An 18404-nucleotide genomic window follows, 5' to 3' on the forward strand; every position below is an offset into this window, starting at 1 on the left:
AGTTAGCCTGGCCATATAACTATTTGCATTTAATTACGTTGTTCACAGGTTATAGGCCATTGTTTGGAGAGTATTTCTGTGTGCCGACGTAAATTCCGGGATAGAAATTTATAGTAGGAACTGCCACCCCCCCGCCCCCTCAATACCCGATTTTAAACTAACAGAACGTAGGAGATACCAAATTGTATGGAGCTAAACCCATGTGTCTGGTGTTTTTTTTTTGTTATAGAGTACATGGTATGAATATAAGCTAACGGCCTTCCCCCAGTGGTAACACTGGTTCCCATCAGATCACCGAAGTTAAGCGCTGTCGGGCTTGGCTAGAACTTGGATGGGTCGCCGTCCAGGTCTGCCAAGTGCGGTTGGCAAGTGTGGTGCACTCAGCCCTTCTGAGGCCAATTGAGCAGTAGTGACGTCAAGAAAACTGAGAATGGCTGGGAGAGCAGTGGGCTGACCACGTGCCCCTCCGTATCTGCAGACGTTGGCACCTAAGAGCCGAGGACGACACGGCGGTCAGTCGGTACCGTTGGGTCTTCCAGGCTTGTTTGGACGGTGGTTGTTTGTTTCCAGTGTGAATATAAGCTGTTTCAAAGCATCAGCGCGTTGAGTGTCTACCAAAAACTGGCTGTTCCAGATATCATTTGTTACAATAAAAGACAGAAAATTGCGTTTCTATAGCTAAAGGCCTGCCATATTTCATGCTTTTAGTGTTGTATCTTCTGTCCTATGAAACTACAGTGTGTCAATAATTAAATTTCCAGTTTCAAAACGCTGCAGACAGAGAATCAGTGCTCTGACTGACGTCAAATTTGAACAGCAGGGGGAAACGTCATGGGGGGAAAAAATTAAGGAAAATTTTACCAAATGGCGCTGTAAGCGTCAAAATGAGCACACCGACAGACGCGCCTGCGGAAGTGACACACGGCTGTCTCTCAGTTTACATGAGAACAGTGGCTGTGCGCCAGTAGCCATGCAGAAGTTCTGGACACTCGAGTGTATGAGGAAAGGCACTGGTCTGATGTCTGCTAAGGGTCTCGAGAAAATGATTACAAAATTCGGAAAGACGAGATCTTCCGAAGTGTAGTGTAGCAGAGGAAGGAAAGCAGTTGATCCGACGACTTTGAAGATATGGCCACAGCGATGCGGGAATGGTCGACCAGTGGTGTGCAAATATGCAGTGCACGAGGAATTGCCCCAACGTTAGACATGCCTGCGGGCACAGCGCAGAAAACCCTACGAAATACCCTGCATTGCTACCAATACAAAATCACCCATGTTCACTTGCCGGGATGGACAAAAACGTTAGCTGTGGAGTTTCTTGTCTGTATGCAACATTCTGTGGACAGACGAAGCCCATTTCTCCAAGGACATGTCAATACCCAGAACTGTAGAATATGGGTAACGAAAAATCCAGTCTCGCATCAACGGGTAACTCATCATTCTGTGTGGTGCGGGTTGACGGCATCGTTTATCGTAGGAGGGCTGCGTTTCTTCGAGGAGATGAGTCCTGCGGATCCTGTTATCTGTACTGTCACTGGTGAACGCTAGGAAGAGTCTTACATGCATACATACATTAATCCTTGTTCCATAGATCATGAATACGAGATTTCGTAATGATGTGGAACGTGTCACTTTAACATAAATTTTCTTTACACAAAATAATTAATTAATTTTTTTTACAGTTACTACTTCGTATCTAAGAATTAATCTGTTGAGTAGAAGGAGTTGTCATTCAGAAATTCTTTTAATTTGCTTTTAAATGTTGGTTGGTTATCTGTCAAACTTTTACTTCTATTTGGCAAATGACCAAAGATTTTTGTGGCAGCATAATTCACCCCTCTCTGTGCTAAAGTGAGATTTAATCGAGAATAGTGAATATCATCCTTTCTTGTAATGTTGTAGCTATGCACTTCGCTGTTATTTTTGAACTGGGATGGGTTATTAATGACAAATTTCATAAGTGAATATATGTATTGCGAAGGTACTGTGAATATCCCAAGTTCCTTAAATAAATATCTGCAAAGGTGATCTTCGGTGGGATCCAGCTATTATTCTGATTATATGGTTTTGTGCAATGAATACTTTCTCTCTTAATGACGAATTGCCCCAAAATATGATGCCACATGAAAGCAGTGAATGAAAACAGGCATAGTAGGCCAATTCACTGATACATTTATCACCAAAATTTGCAATAACCCTAATACCATTAGTAGCTGAACCTGACCGTTTCAGCAGATCATCGATGTGTTTCTTCCAATTCAATTTCTCATCAATGCACACACCCAGAAATTTGGAGTATCCTACCTTAGCAACAGACTTATGTTCATAGTCTATATTTATCATTGATGTTATGCTGTTTGTTGTACAGAATTGTATAAACAGTGTTTTCTCAAAATTTAGTGAGAGTACATTTGCAGAGAACCACTTAATAATTTTGTGAAAGACATTATTTACAATTTCCTCAGCTGATTCTTGCTTCTTGGGTGTGATTACTATACTAGTATCATCAGTAAAAGAACTAACTTTGCATCTTCATGAATATAGAGTGGCAAGTTGTTAATATATATTAAGAATAATAAGGGATCCAAGACTGAACCCTGTGGGACACCATTCTTGGTACCTCCCTAGTTAGAGGACTCTGATGATTTTTGTAGACTATCTGTACTGTTAATTTCAACCTTATGCATTCTTCCAGTTAAGTATGAATTAAATCATTTGTGCACTGTCCCCTCATACCGCAATACTTAAGCTTATCTAGAGAATTTCGTGATTCACACAATCAAAAGCCTTTGAGAGATCACAAAATATCCCAATGGGTGATGTTCGGTTATTCGTTGCATTTAATATTTGATCAGTGAAAGCATATATAGCATCTTCTGTGGAAAAGCCTTTCTGAAAACCCAACTGACATTTTGTTAGTACTTCATTTTTACAAATATGTGATGCTACTCTTGAATACATTACTTTTTCAGGAATTTTGGATAAAGCTGTCAGAAGTGAGATTGGGCAGTAGTTGTCAGCATCAGATCTATCCCCTTTTTATATAATGGTTTAACAATAGCATATTTCAGTCTACCTGGAAAAATTCCCTGTTTCAGTGAGCTACTACATATGTGGCTGAGAATCCCACTTATTTGTTGGGAACAATCTTTTAGTACTCTGTTGGAAACGCCATCAATTCCACTTTTGAGTGAATTTATTATTTTACTAATTTCAGTAGGAGAGGTGGGTTGAATTTCAATTTTATCAAATTGCGTAGGTACTGCCTCTTCCATATACTGCCTCCATTTTCAATGAATAGCTGGAACCTATTTTCTCTACAACACTTAAAAATGATTATTAAACATGTTTTCTACTTCCGACTTCTTGTTAACAAACTTTTCATTGTGTTTGATAGAAATAGTCTTCTTGTGCTCTTGGTTGCCCTGTTTCCCTTTTGACATATTATCAGATGTGCTACTCTCAGACATAATGCACTTCTGGATTTTTAATAACTTTTCTTAATATAGTGCAGTAGTTTTTATAATGTTTCACTGTTTGGGGATCATTACTCCTCCTAGCTATAAGATACATTTCCCTTTTCTGTTTACAAGATATTTTTATCCCTTTAGTAAGCCATGGCTTTTTACATGGTTTCTTATAATTATATTTCACTGTTTTCTTAGGATAACTGTTTTCAAATATACTCACAAAGGTATCATGAAATAGGTTAAATTTTAAATTAGCATCATGTTTCCTGTACACCTCATCCCAGTCTAACTGTTGCAAGCTTTCCCTAAAATTTTGATGTTAAATCGTTAATGGAGGACTGTTTTGCATTACTGTATGGAGCTATATCATATACTGTAACTAGCTGTGCATTGTGATCAGGCAGACCATTCTTAACAGGAAAAGTTTTTATTTGATTGAATTTATCTTGGTCTATGAAAACATTATCTATCAGCATGCTACTTTCCCGTACCACCCGAGTAAGAAAATCAATAACTGCTGTCAAATTGAAAGAACCAAGTAATACTTCAAGGTCAAGCTTTCTATCTGACTCTTTCAGGAAATCTACATTGAAATCCCCACAAACAATAATTTGATTTCCTTTGTCTGACAGGTAGTACAATAAAGAATCCAAGTTTTTCAAAAATAGTCGAAAATTTCCCAATGGGGACCTATACACGGCTACAATTGTAAAAGTGCCTTTATTTAGTTTAAGCTCACATGCACGTGCTTCTATGCATTGCTCTACGCCAAATTTTTTTGTTCCCAATTTTTTCACACTATGACTGATTTTAATATATACAGCAACTCCTCCTCTCTCCATAGTATCTCTACTTACATGTACTGAAAACTTATATCCACCTACATTTACCATTTCAGTACCTGTGACTATATGATGTTCAGACAGGCATAGTACATCTATTCCACCCTTAGTTTCTAAATCTTCCCTTTCCTACTGAAATGCAGGCCATGTCTTGTGAAGTCCCACCTACCAATACCATCAACAGGAACCAAACCTATGCTTGATAAAGTAGATGCCCGAAGCAGCTGATCTAGCTCCATATTGACCCTCCTGACAAAGTTGTTCAATTGGGGCCAGTCATACCGCATGGAAGCAGGAACCAAGCCAACATTTGTATGGTTCGTTGCAGATGCTATTTTTACAGGTCACACTCAATATTGTAGCCCTCATCCCTATCAATACTGTCAGGTCCCCAGAGGATTTAAGTGATAAAATGACATAGCTATTCATAATGTAAAGGTTCAGCCAGTATTTCTTACGCGGACGCCGCGCAGTACCACAGACACGGAAGGAAAAGTGTCACACAGTACAACTAGCCTGAGCTAGTAAACACGTCGAGGATACGAACAGCGCGTCTCCCGGACCTTGAAGGGTGAGAAGGAACTTTCCGTCCGGGACTGGGCCCGACATATCGAAACCAATGTAGGTCCACAGCGACGAAACGTCCGGGAAGACCGAAAAATAAGTTAGAGAAAGCGCATGCGAGGGCTGCGTCCGAGCAGGGCAGACCTTCACAATGGGTATTTAAGGGCATCCACGAGCAGCAAGAGGCAGAGTCGTCGCAGAAGTCGAAGAGGGCACAAGCAGCGCCCAAGGCCCGGCAGCATCGAGAAGGTAGCATCCGCTACTAATGAGTTTATAGTAACTGCAACTACGAGAAGACGGTGATGCTCTGGTGGAATCAACTACAACTGTCACTTAAGTAGAAGTTTTAGCGTGGAATAGCTTTGAACAGGGACAGTTTGTCTCTGTCTCAAGTAGCCTCTACAGCTAGTTCAGCAATAGAAGGAACAAGCCACTGGCTGGTGCTTGTCTCCTGGGGATAGTATAAAGGTCCTTCATATAAAGGAAGAGTAAAGTAGAGATTCTGGCTGAATCTATAGAAGCATACAGAGTAAGGGGAAGGGTCTGACACCTCACATGTTTTGTGATATTAGTTTAATAATTTACGTTAAAGGAAAAATCTCACCTTACTGTTTTTCAGTGCTGTCAATTCCCCCATTGTACCCGCTACCTATTGGAAGTATTGTATAAGGTATCTACACCTCCTACACGCCCTTAGACTGTCCAGGAGATTCTACTCCCTCTCATCTCCGTAATAAAGGCTAGTTAAAGGGAACCGCAAACCCATAATTGTCGTCAACGTCCCGATTGCGCCACGCAGGCTCGACCAACTCTATATTGGCATCCGGGACCTGTGCCGGGACGCGACAATACTGTTTCCCACTCCACCCACTACCACAACATGGTCCTGCTTCGTAAAACCTTTGCACAATGATCCTAAATCCTCTATTACTTGGCTAAGACATTCACTGGGCTTGAAAATACTTGTCACCTGGTACCTGTCACCTAATTTTTCCTGCAAAATCTGCCGCACACCTCTTCCGTGGCAACTACCTAACAACAGAACTTTCCTCCTACTTTCTACTTTTTTTGCAACAGTTAGTTTCCTAGTGAAAGTCTGTTGAGTGCTGACTACACTTTCATCTACTTGAGCCTCTTCCTTAGCTGACTGAGGTAGCAAGGCAAATCTATTGTTTGTGCCAATGATGAAACTGTCTGATACTGTTCTCTTTCTGTGGCCCCTGTTCGTTGCTACCACTTCCCACCTGTCTTCACCCTCCTCCCCCCTTAACCTCATCACTTCCTCCCTAGCACTATCCAGTTCAGCTCGAAGGGCTCTAATCTTTCCTTCCTGTTCCGATATTTTCCTACCCCTTGAACATAATCTGCAATGCTATGGAAGAGACCCATTTACTTCCCCGATTCCCATGCGACTACATTCACCCCAACGTAACCATCTGCCACAACAGCTGCACAGAACCCCAGAACTGACTTTCCTACGGCAGCTCAAACACTTCTCGCTCGTGGTTGTTTACAATATTTTTTTACAAAATTTATCTAGGCAGTAACAATAATATTCTTTTAACTACACATCACAAAAGCCACTAAAGTTATTTGGAACACTAATATATGTGTATACTATTAATATAGTAACGTAACGCAGTTAAACTAACGTTAAAAATCAAAACTTGTATACTTGAAAAATTAGGCCTAAGATTGTGTATGCGCGACACGTACTTCACGCGTTTCGCGTTTTACGCAACAACATCATTCCAACCTTTCAATAGCGTGGATGCGTGGGTAGGGTCAGTTTTATGCACAGTCAGTAAAGCGGCTGATGCAGAGGCATTTTGGAAATAGAAGAATTATCAGCCGTTATTTGCATGTGGCATGGCCATCCAGATCACAAAGGTAATCCGTCTGACTTCTGGCTGACAGTGCAACGTCCATCAGTCCCTGAAACGTGCTCGGTGTCCCCTCTCATCCCCTCGGCGTCCTCTTGTAGTGCTGATAATCAGCACTAAATTCAATTTTCTCCCTACCCTGGGGGGTCCATTACTATCTGCTGGCCTAATCCAATGTGATAAAGTACTTAGTTTTTCCCAGCTGGTCCAGAATTTCCGATACATTCGGGACTGGGAATGACTTACCTTCTGAAATCTTGCTTACTGTGTGATAATCAGTCACCAACCCATATTTTAGTTTCCAGTTGGCATCTGCTTTCTCCAGAACTAGCAGTACTGGCATTTTCCCTGGACTTCAGTGTTCTACAGTAATAGTGTCAATCAACATTTTTTCTCTGTGCTCACGTAATATCTTGTTCTGGGATTCCAGGATCCAATATAGTCTCACAGTTTTAACCTTGTCTGTAAGCTCAGGCAGTATTGAAAGTGTATGATTTACTGCCTTACCTTTCACATGAAGTACATCACAATATTCACTACACAGTTTTTCTGACTCACATTTCTGTTCTTCGTTTAGGTGCTCCATGTACAAAGCGTCTCTGGTTTTCGCTGTATGATTCTTCTAATCTGATGTCTGTCCCTTGGGTTTTATCACTCTTCTTACTGTGGCTTCGTTACGTAAGTGTTCAGTAACTGATTATAATGAACTAACATTATTCTTTACCTCATTCGTGTTCACCATACTAATAACACATTTACCTTGAGGATTTCGTACTAGGGACTCTGAAACGTATACATCCTTTAACACTTCTTCTTTCGGTCCTATTACCTCTTCCCCTTCCTGAATTGTCTCCTGTCTTTCCAATCACATTCTCCTGGTCTTTTCATCTCTATATACACTCCTGGAAATTGAAATAAGAACACCGTGAATTCATTGTCCCAGGAAGGGGAAACTTTATTGACACATTCCTGGGGTCAGATACATCACATGATCACACTGACAGAACCACAGGCACATAGACACAGCCAACAGAGCATGCACAATGTCGGCACTAGTACAGTGTATATCCACCTTTCGCAGCAATGCAGGCTGCTATTCTCCCATGGAGACGATCGTAGAGATGCTGGATGTAGTCCTGTGGAACGGCTTGCCATACCATTTCCACCTGGCGGCTCAGTTGGACCAGCGTTCGTGCTGGACGTGCAGACCGCGTGAGACGACGCTACATCCAGTCCCAAACATGCTCAATGGGGGACAGATCCGGAGATCTTGCTGGCCAGGGTAGTTGACTTACACCTTCTAGAGCACGTTGGGTGGCACGGGATACATGCGGACGTGCATTGTCCTGTTGGAACAGCAAGTTCCCTTGCCGGTCTAGGAATGGTAGAACGATGGGTTCGATGACGGTTTGGATGTACCGTGCACTATTCAGTGTCCCCTCGACGATCACCAGTGGTGTACGGCCAGTGTAGGAGATCGCTCCCCACACCATGATGCCGGGTGTTGGCCCTGTGTGCCTCGGTCGTATGCAGTCCTGATTGTGGCGCTCACCTGCACGGCGCCAAACACGCATACGACCATCATTAGCACCAAGGCAGAAGCGACTCTCATCGCTGAAGACGACACGTCTCCATTCATCCCTCCATTCACGCCTGTCGCGACACCACTGGAGGCGGGCTGCACGATGTTGGGGCGTGAGCGGAAGACGGCCTAACGGTGTGCGGGACCGTAGCCCAGCTTCATGGAGACGGTTGCGAATGGTCCTCGCCGATACCCCAGGAGCAACAGTGTCCCTAATTTGCTGGGAAGTGGCGGTGCGGTCCCCTACGGCACTGCGTAGGATCCTACGGTCTTGGCGTGCATCCGTGCGTCGCTGCGGTCCGGTCCCAGGTCGACGGGCACGTGCACCTTCCGCCGACCACTGGCGACAACATCGATGTACTGTGGAGACCTCACGCCCCACGTGTTGAGCAAGTCGGCGGTACGTCCACCCGGCCTCCCGCATGCCCACTATACGCCCTCGCTCAAAGTCCGTCAACTGCACATACGGTTCACGTCCACGCTGTCGCGGCATGCTACCAGTGTTAAAGACTGCGATGGAGCTCCGTATGCCACGGCAAACTGGCTGACACTGACGGCGGCGGTGCACAAATGCTGCGCAGCTAGCGCCATTCGACGGCCAACACCGCGGTTCCTGGTGTGTCCGCTGTGCCGTGCGTGTGATCATTGCTTGTACAGCCCTCTCGCAGTGTCCGGAGCAAGTATGGTGGGTCTGACACACCGGTGTCAATGTGTTCTTTTTTCCATTTCCAGGAGTGTAGTATCATTTCCTTTGGACCACAACCTTCCATTTATTTCTCAAGAGCCTCTTCTTCCCTGGAGTATTGCTTTAATCCGTTAATTCCCTTGCTAGCATGCTATTTCTTTAAATTACTACGGCATCGTTTCACCTCCTGGAACTCGTTCATGCTTTTCTTATTTTACTGACACTTTTTCGTGACTCTATATCGATCATATAGTTTTTTAAAAATGGCTCTCAGCACTATGGGACTCAACATCTTAGGTCATAAGTCCCCTAGAACTACTTAAACCTAACTTAACCTAAGGACATCACACACACCCATGCCCGAGGCAGGATTCGAACCTGCGACCGTAGTATAGTTTTTTAGTTACCTCCATCCTGGTTACATCTCGTCTTCTGGTACTGTCAACAACAAAATGTCATATCCATTCACTCTTGTTTCTCTCTGGCTATACTCAACGACAGGTCTCTGTTTTTGTAAGAAATTCCTATTTACTAGACCATTATTTGGTTATTCTTAAGTATTCTTAAGTTTATTATACCCAGTGTATTCATTGTATCATTTGTTATCCCTTTTAACATTCATACTTGTTACTTCTTTACTGGTATTTCTGTGGTTATTGCTTCTTCCTTGAGCAGACTGATATCAGCTCTTGTATCTACTGAGAAATTCCGTTCTCTACCGATTTCCCTGCAGTAAATCGTCAGTACATCGTTTTATGCCTCATAGGCTGAGAGACTGCAGGGCACTCTCACTTCTGATTTGGTGTAGGGAATACGATCTATGGCGATTTCAATTCATACATTGTGATGAGATGGTGGGCAGCAGTTTATGGTGTTGTTTGCGTGCTCTAGGGAAAGAAATACGGTAAGCTTTACCTGCGTTGAAAGGAACAGGGTGCCGACTTAAACGACTGCAGTAAAAGCACGGCGTTGGTGGCTACGACAAAGCGCGTTTTTTTTTGGAGAACAGTGAGGAGACATTTCCAGGCAGGCCGTGCTGCTGTCGCATTGTGCAGAAACACGTTAAGCTTTGGCGCCAGACGTCCAGGTATACAGCCTAGCGCCCAAAAGTCGCAGACAGCGCATTGTAGGCCATGTTAGCGAGCAAGCCTCCAAAAGAAGTGTAAACGTTCTGCAAACGTCCATGGGACAGGAAAACTGGCGCCCAGACGTACAGACTCTGTTTCAAAACATGTTTTGTCAATTCAATTTTATGGCCGTTCCCTGCAAACTTTGGAATGGACGCAGCAGGGGAGATAACAAGCTGTTTATGGAGGGCTGTGCTTTCGCCCTGTGTTGTGTTAACAAAAGACACGGCAAACATGTGGGAAAGAGGCCGCGAAGCTGAATTTTTTTTCCGTTTTCTGCCAATTAACTTTAAGTCTTTGATTGGTCAAATCGGTTTGCAGTTTAAAGACCATTCACCGAGGTTAGAATGCCGGGCTCCAGCTCGTGATTGGCTTGTGCGAAATTGGGGGAAGTCAAAAAAGAGAAATGTGCTTTTAGAACACAGGTGAGGAGGCAAAACAGAGAAAGGGAGATCGTCACTCTTGTACAAGTCTCTTGTGCTGGCGCTTCGCTCGTAAAGAACTGCAGGTCACTACCTAAACGGTGAGACTTGTGTCCTTTGCTAGGGTGCGAATTAGAGCCTTTGTGAGTCACCTTCTGAACCATCAGAGGTACTGCTTATATCATCACGGTCACAACGAGTGATGTGCGGGTGTACTTATTTCTCTTGAGTCGGCCGTCTAAACATTTGACGTATTCTGACACGCACAGTCGTGGCACGGAGTCAAATTGGTTTGGCAGACCAGCAGACGGGTCCACCTGCACACTGGAATCCGTCGGGGTTTCAGAGGCTCTTAGGGAAGTACCTGCGTTCTGAATTAACCGAACGTGAGACTGTGTACTTGCATTTTTCGGGAACGCCCATTTAATAACAGATTTCCGCCGGCCGTGACTTCAGTCACCGAATGCATCGTAGTGTGCCACCTTGATCAGTAGGATGGTAAAGTATTCGCTGCTGCGACGTAGGACTATAATATCTATTTCTCAGCACCTTGTTCTTTTGCACCATATTTTTCCTTTTTTTTTTGTATGGTAGAATATAGATGCTAGGTGGTGGCGTAGTTTGATGCCATAACCTGGATTCACGTGTATGAAGTGAGATGAAGTGAGTAGTGTTCTGGTTAGTGTCGTGTGTCGGTCCCCAGCAGATCACTTTGTCCACCATAGATCCCATTTTAGTAAGGCTTTCGTTAAATAAATATGTTTTTGTTTGATGATTCTTTAATAATTTTGTTGTCTTGTCTTGTTTAAGATCAATAAATCAATTGTGCATTAGACTACAACTTCTCCCTGAGGTGTAGTTAACAGTTCCTTTGCATTTTTATGGCAGTCTAGATCAGAAAGATAAGGAGTATCTTTTTCGTTTGGTGTCCACTGCGTGGATCTTTTACTTCATTAACAGTAATCGTCTTTCAAGCCGACTAACCTCACCTTGGGCATTTAATGGTGGCTGTGTATGACAGCTACCCATACCAGCTGTTTCGTTTCCTATTCTTTTCCTCAGAATCTTTCCTATATTTTCTCTAGACTGGGGCGCTGTGTCTTCATATTTAGTACGCCTACAACACATGGTTTTCTTTGCGTCCACTCCTCTGACAGTTTTCACATATAATAATGTCACCATATTGCAGCCATATTATTCTGCCAAATTATTCCCCTCGACGGTTGACTTTTTCCTTTCTTTGACATGATCACACTCTCTTCTTGTTGGTCTGTTTCCAATTCTTCACTTAAGTTAATGTTTACACCCTGACTGTGTACAATCATTATTCAGTAATTGGCTAACCCTTGAACAAAACATGCACACTTTGTGCCATAAACCATTCTGTGGGACCCTTTAGTTGCTCCATATCCATTACTCACTCCATGAAAGCCCGCAATGATTTGGATAGGTCGTCTGTCCTATTTCCCCAGGAGGCAATTGATCCCCCAGAATACTGTCAGGCTTGAAACATCCTACAAGCATTGAAATCTATGGTTCTTTTGTCGGAACAGTCCCCCTCTAAAATGTTTCTCACTTCGGGCCAGTTACCCATATTATCCAATACTAACAGTTTTGCTCTAGCTACGCCATTTATTTTCGATTTCACACATTGAAATAATAATTTTGAATCCTCAGACTTCACTACTCCAAAAGCAGCTTTCATGTTTTCAGTTCATTCTTGAAATTCTCGTTTGTTGCCATCAAACTTCTTCAACACTAAACTATTGTTAGACCAGTACCAATGCTACTGCTGCCGGAGAACGTCATTGTGTTACAAACCAGGGGATCTGATTCCTAATTCATCGCACTGGCTTGCCTGTCGTGCTATCTTGCTGCCCCCATTCTTCTGCTGACCTGCTGAGCTCTGCTCCACTGCTGAGTCTTCGGCACCGCTGCTCGCGTCCTTCACAGTCTGCTGGGCTCTTGAAGATGACGGGCCCTGCTACTGAAATGGGCTTCTTCTTCTTCTTCTTCTTCTTCTTCTTCTTCTTTCAGTGAGAGTCAGTGACACAACTGCTACAATTTGTTTCCCTTCTTACTATCCTTTCATAACCATCCTCATTATTCCCTCACAACAATTTGCTAATGCACTCTCCATATGCTTGACAACACATTTTTATGTTGTGTCCCGGCTCAGGTCGTCCACGTGTGCGTGGCGCGTTCAGGACATTGACGACGTTGTGGGTTCAGAGTGCTTTGTTATGAGCCTTTATAGTGGAGGTGAGAGGGAGAAAGTGTCCTTGGTTGGAGGGGGTTAGGTTACAGAAGATTCGGAACTCTCGCGCAGTTGGCAGGACTGGTTTTCTGAAGCAGCAAGTTATTACTCTTTCAATCAATTATTTTCTATAACTAACGCATTTCCCTAGTGAGGTGTCAGACCGAAACCCCTTAACAGAAGTTCAGATGCTTTCAATAATTAGTAGAATGAACTCTATTAGAGACAAATGGTTGACTGTCACTAAGTCGGCTGACTACTGACAACTTGCCCTAACTGATCACTCACTGACACTATGAACTACACAAGTATTCACAGGCACTTTTCCTGCCTCACAAGAGGCATGTACCAAGTAGTAACTTCTTCCTGTTCTTGACTGGAATTCCGCTATTCCAACTCTTTGAGACAGAAACAGCCAGTCCCTGTTTAGCGCTATTTCAGGGAAACGCTACTGAGCTTGCAGTTGCCGTGTGTCCACCGTCTTCTCGTAGTCGAAGTGTTTACTGCTCCATCAGGTGCTGCTGCTACATGATTCTTTAAATAGTCTTAATTGACAGTGGGTGATCTTTTCAGTCTCTTTGTGGAACATTCGCTTCGATCCTTCCTTCGACATGTGAGCATCTTAATGTTTGATTATCTTTCCAAATCGTTCTCGGGATTCTTTCATTATGCACATCGGAAAGTTTCCTATTATTCCAGTGACCTAGACCTTCGGCGCCGTTGGCAAGGTGTCAAGCTTGCTACTCGCTGATGCGTCTGACCAGCCTCAAAGAAGCAGATATTGTCCAGCTGTTTTGGGAAGCAATATCTGACCTCCGATAACCTTTTTGACTTATCTCTGTTATACACGTGAGCCATCTTGCATACGAAACCCATGTCACTTCACTGATTATGATCTGACACGTAACAAAAGTATGAAACATTTCTAAGACCAGGGCAATAAGGACACCAATGGCTCATTCAGCCTGCTGCTGTCAGTAAAGCACTGTACAGCTCGTTTAAATTCACCACACCTGAATGTTTAATGTATGTGACTGCTTCCTCAGATTTTAACACAAGCACTGCCTCTCCATCTTTTCGACAACTGATGTCTCAACCTTTAACATGCCGACGTTAATAGGCGTATGCATGAGTTGTATTCAGTCGTTGTCTTTCCCTCTATGAATTCTAACTCTATGAACTCATACTACATGGGTAATCCTATTGACGCCACGAATACTGCACTCTGTTGCCAAGATGTTGAACTTTCTGTACTTCAGTCACCACATGAAGCTCTCTGTGAGATGCTAGGCCTTCGTTCACACTAAAGATCCATTTGCAGTTAAATTGTAGGTACTGGTGAACACCAATATGCTGCTAACACCTTGCTGAAACTGAATACCCGGTAGCTGCTGCTGTGACTCTGCTACTACACAGTCGAACAGCACAAGCTCCGATAGCTGGGGAAGACACCTTGTGGACAATGACTGCTGCTGCTGTGGTTCAGGCACGAACTTCTGCGTCTCCTCATCTGAAACAATAACAACAGAGCCCTGAGTACAGGGAAACAACAATAATTACAGATACATGAGTACTGAACGTCTCCTTTGTACACTACTCGCCATTAAAATTGCTACACCAAGAAGAAATGCATATGATAAACGGGTATTGATTGGACGAATATATTATACTAGAACTGACATGTGATTACATTTTCACGGAATTTGGGTGCATAGCTCCTGAGAAATCAGTACCCAGAACAACTACCTCTGGCTGTAATAACGGCCTTGATACGACTTGGCATTGAGTCATACAGAGCTTGGATGGCGTGTACAGGTACAGCTGCCCATGCAGCTTCAACACGATAACACAGTTCATCTAGAATAGTTACTGGCGTATTGTGACGAGCCAATTGCTCGGCCACCACTGACCAAACGTTTTCAATTGGTGAGAGATATGGAGAACGTGCTGGCCAGGGCAGCAGTCCAACATTTTCTGTATCAAGAAAGGCCCGTACAAGACCTGCAACATGCGGTCGTGCATTACCCTGCTGAAATGTAGGGTTTCGCAGGTTCAAAAATGGCTCTGAGCACTATGGGACTTAACATCTCAGGTCATCAGTCCCGTAGAACTTAGATGTACTTAAACCTAACTAACCTAAGTACATCACGCACGTCCATGCCCGATGCAGGATTCGCGCGGTCGCGCGGTTCCAGCCTGAAACGCGTACAACCGCTCGGCCATCAGCGGCCGGCGGTTTCGCAGGGACCGAATGAAGGGTGGAGCTACGGGTCGTAACACATCAGGAATGTAACGACCACTGTTCAAAGTGCCGTCAATGCGAACAAGAGGTGACCGAGACGTGTAACCAATGGCACCCCATACCATGACGCCGCGTGATACACCAGTATGGTGAAGACGAATACACGCTTCCAATGTGCGTTCACCGCGATGTCGCCAAACACGGATACGACCATCATGATGCTGTAAAGAGAACCTGGATTCATCCGAAAAAATGACGTTTTGCTATTCGTGCACTCAGGTTCGTCGTCGAGTACACCATCGCAGGCGCTCCTGTCTTGTGATGCAGCGTCAGGGGTAACCGCAGCCACGGTCTCCGAGCTGATAGTCCATGCTGCTGCAAACGTCGTTGAACTGTTCGTGAGGATGGTTGTGGTCTTGCAAACGTCCCCATCTGTTGAGTCAGGGATCGAGACGTGGCTGCACGATCCGTTATAGGCATGAGGATAAGATGCCTGTCATCTCGACTGCTAGTGATACGAGGCCGTTGGGATCCAGCACGACGTTCCGTATTATCCTCCTGAACCCACCGATTCCATATTCTGCTAACAGTCATTGGATCTCGACCAACGCGAGCAGCAATGTCGGGATACGATAAACCGCAATCGCGATAGGCTACAATTCGACCTTTATCAAAGTCGGAAACGTGATGCTACGCATTTTTCCTCCTTACACGAGGCGTGACAACAACGTTTCACCAGGCAACGGCAGTCAACTGCTGTTTGTGTATGAGAAATTGGTTGAGAACTTTCCTCATGTCAGCACGTTGTAGGTGTCGCCACTGGCGCCAACCTTGTGTGAATGCTCTGAAAAGCTAATCATTTGCATATCAGAGCATCTTCTTCCTGTCGGTTAAATTTCGCGTCTGTAGCACGTCACCTTCGTGGTGTGGCAATTTTAATGGCCAGTAGTGTAGCTATTCACTGCTGTTGTTGGTGGCGCTTCATACTGTACGGACGTATAGACAGCAAATGACACCGCATAACCAATCGAACTATAAAAACTAAAATTGTTTGAAGGGTGGGGAGGCAAGCTCGGACGTCTTTGGCGCCCCAGGAGTGCATTGGTGTAACGTCATTGGCTACATGCAGAGTGGGAGGGATGATATTGGCCGAGCACCGGATGCAGGGGCAACCGTTCCAGATAAGCTGATGCTGATGTCATCGGTTCCAGGAATTCTGCTGCTGATGCAGCGACTTTCTGCCCAGAACCCCTACTGCCCTGTTACGTATGAAGTACACACTGTCTAAAGGCTGTATCTACAAATGTCATTATCTGATATTTAGCTTGACAAATTGTACCAAAAAACAATCCATGCTTAAAGTTCCAGTTTCTAATTCACATCAAACTGGAACAGCATATTATTGACACAGGGGGAAACGTCATGGAAAAAAAAAGAATAACGATAATTTTAATTATTGAGGTCAGCCTCAGCAACCAGAGACAGTGGTCATGTGTATATGAGTTGCAACTACGCGAATGTGTGTGTGTGCGTGTGTGTGTTGTGTGTGTGTGTGTGTGTATGTGTGTGTGTGTGTGTGTGTGTGTGTGTGTGTACGTGTGCCTTTTGTGCGAAAGCTTATCCTACCTGTTAACCAGTCTCTTTGATGTGCCATCTGCGACTCAGCATCTCCACTACATGGTAAGTAGCAATCCATCATTTTCATAACATTATCAGAATCAATGAAGGGCGATGTAAAACAACCATGTAGCAATGACCAGAGACTGTATTAGGTCCAGTAGCGAGCATCCAGAGGACAGTGTCAATCTGAGGAGAATAGTTGATATTAAAAATAAGATTTGGCAAGGGATACAGATTACTCCATGATTAAATTCAATCCTTTGAGATAATAACGTCACAAACGAAACGATAAGAATGTATAAAAAATGATAGTAGAAAGCTTTTCTATATAGAGGAGAGAGGTTCTGTAAACAAGAAAAGCCATGAAAAGGTCAATTACTGACCATGAAAATAGATTACTGAAAACACAGTGCTGGGGGTCTCAAAATTAAAGCACATCAGAAATGAAGAAATCACAAAAATAATGGAAAGGAGTTGAATGGAAGAGGTTAGTATCACTTAAAATGCATGGATGACAATAGATGCCTGAAGAAGGGCGAAGGTGGAACCCAGAGGGAAAAAGGTTCTGTGGTCGACTAACTGGAAGAAGGGTTATAAGTTTACTGACCTGTTTATTTTGATGTTCCATATTATGTTCCTCGATTGTCTTCTTACCTCACTGATTAATCAATAAATGCTTTGAATCGTTATCAAATAACTTGAAAGAACATAGATAATTTCAGTTTTACTTCACTTACATATATTGTGTCTCAAGCACATTTATGACGATCGGCTTGTGTATAAACTTAGAAATATGCAAGTCTCTTAAAAACAGTTCAGCAGCTTGCGTACACTCCATATTTAGTCTAATGTAAGTCTTTAAGTTGTAATACTGACTGTCCCCATTTGATGCAGATCGCAGATCCTCATAGCAACTATACTCAATAAATACTAAACTTTGATTACCTCTACCTTTCTATGTGTCTACAATATATACAAAGTGTAGGGAAGCTTTTGGATACATTCAAATAATGGTCTAATTATACATTCAATAATAATATAATATACACAGACAATAGGTAAAACATATATGCACTAGACAGGAGAGTTTTTTGTTTAATTGAAAAGTGTGTAATCCAAAAAAGACAAAATTACTAGTATTGTTTTAAAGTGTGCAATTTTGAATGTGTAATTTGACCTACCAAATATTTTCTGGAATCTTGTTATTTCTAATCTGAATATTTAATAAAGTAACATGTTATTTAGATGAAATTATAAATTTTTAGTTTCTTAGCTACAGAAATACACTATATTTGGGAAAGAATAGCTTTTGTAGATTTGAACATTCTGTAATATGTTAACTGCAAATAAGAATAATTTATGAAATATTACTTTTTCGGTAAAGAGAAATTATTTTTGAGAACGAGAATGATGGTTTTCAAACACGGTATGTCAATCTTAAACAGTTCTTAGAGGATTCGGATTTTAAGTGCATGTTGTTTGTGGATAGTGTAAAAGTTGAAAATATCATCAAATAAAATATGTATACTGAAACTAACTACCCCATTAGAATCAGTGATGTCAAATACTTAGTCAATAATAACTTTTACACAGAACAATACAGAGATTTCAGACATACATCATGTATTTGTCATGTATTTAAAGAAACCAGAAAAAGGGGAAAAATTTGTATCAGGTGTAGTGTAAAAAACAATTAGGACACCGCCACGT

The 18404-nt window shown here is 43.0% G+C and overlaps 1 pseudogene; it reads left to right on the top strand.

The window, feature by feature from the left end:
- Positions 1–249: 249 nt before the first annotated feature.
- LOC126106942 (5S ribosomal RNA) lies at positions 250–368 on the top strand (annotated as a pseudogene).
- The last annotated feature ends 18036 nt before the right edge of the window (positions 369–18404 follow it).

This window comes from Schistocerca cancellata, chromosome 10, assembly GCF_023864275.1.
Source record: "Schistocerca cancellata isolate TAMUIC-IGC-003103 chromosome 10, iqSchCanc2.1, whole genome shotgun sequence".
Taxonomy (NCBI): Eukaryota; Metazoa; Arthropoda; class Insecta; order Orthoptera; family Acrididae; genus Schistocerca; species Schistocerca cancellata.